Source organism: Capsicum annuum, chromosome 1, assembly GCF_002878395.1.
Source record: "Capsicum annuum cultivar UCD-10X-F1 chromosome 1, UCD10Xv1.1, whole genome shotgun sequence".
Taxonomy (NCBI): Eukaryota; Viridiplantae; Streptophyta; class Magnoliopsida; order Solanales; family Solanaceae; genus Capsicum; species Capsicum annuum.
In genome coordinates, this window is record NC_061111.1 from 151,538,088 (window position 1) to 151,539,444 (window position 1,357).

The following is a 1,357-nucleotide window of genomic DNA, read 5'->3' on the forward strand; positions in this document are numbered from 1 at the left end:
CTAATACTTAAAATATTTTTGGTATATTGTTGGTATTTTCTCTACACTTAAAAATATTTTTAAAATACCAACAATAAAAAATATTTTTACTAGGAAAAAGGATGAATATTATGTAGTATGCCAAAAAGAACATGTAATAGACTGCAGATTCAAGATTGTTGCTTTTTCTGTCAATTCTGTTACTTTCCAGCTGAGGAAGTTGGAAAAAGACAATATTTTGATAAAGGGTCTGTGTCAAGAATCTTGATTTTAAAGAGACTGTTATATTAATGGAGGAAAGGCAGAAAAAAGGGAGTTCATTGGTTTTAGCAGTTAATGGAGAGAGGTTTGAGTTGCCATGTATTGATCCTTCTACAACTTTGCTTCAGTTCTTGCGCTCTGAGACTCGTTTCAAAAGTCCTAAACTTGGTTGTGGTGACGGTAATTCTCCTTTTCTTAAACCACTCTTTTACATGTATGTCATATGTTCTTTTAGTAACTGTAGTGTCCCAGCCAGTTTATCTGCACCTCGACTTACTTTCATCAGTATCAACTGTTAGAGTGGGTAAAAAGTCCCACATTGGTTGGGGAATGAACTTGTAGTTTGCTTATATGGACTTAGGTAATCCTAACCTCTCGAGCTAGTTTTTGGGTTGAGTTAGGCCCAAGGTCCATTTCTTGACATCAGGCATCGAATAATTTTGTCCATTCGATTGTACAGAAGAAGTTGCCTAGTATTTTGCATCTAATGAGCTAGACTATGAGATGTGTCACGACCCAAACCGGGGCCCTGGCCGTGATGAGTATTCCCGAACCCGAAGGCCCAGAACACCCTCTATCTATCTGGTAATCATGCACATAATTTATATGATCAAAGAAATACGGATTAGACTCAATAATACGCAAACATGGTCAACAATTTAAAACAGTTAAAGGCCTGAAAATATGCCCAACAATATTTATTAAACATCTGCAACAGTCTGCGAAATCTCTACTGACATACTATCTGAATAACTGGGACAAGGCCCCCAACAGACTAAAAATCATACTGAAATAAATACCTAAATGACTAGGCCTTTCGAAGCAAAGAAGGCTCACCAATTGAACTCTGAGACAACCTTGTCTATAGACTTTACTGAGGATCTGGACTCCTAGACTGTGCCTCAGTACCTGAGAGGAAGGGGGGGGGGGGTCAGCACAATTGTACTGGCACGCGAAGCAATCCAAAATAGAGTAATTGAACATATATATATATATATATAATACGTGAGAGCAAATTTTCATCAAACATTATGCATAAAACAGTTTCTGAAAACACATGGGCATCTTCCGAAAATATGTAACCTGTCTGTAAATCTCAAACTCTGATCTGTGTATT

The 1,357-nt window shown here is 37.2% G+C and overlaps 1 pseudogene; it reads left to right on the top strand.

Moving 5' to 3' along the window:
* The first annotated feature begins 269 nt into the window (after positions 1 to 269).
* LOC107854906 overlaps positions 270 to 1,357 on the top strand; it is a 24,618-nt pseudogene continuing 23,530 nt past the window's right edge.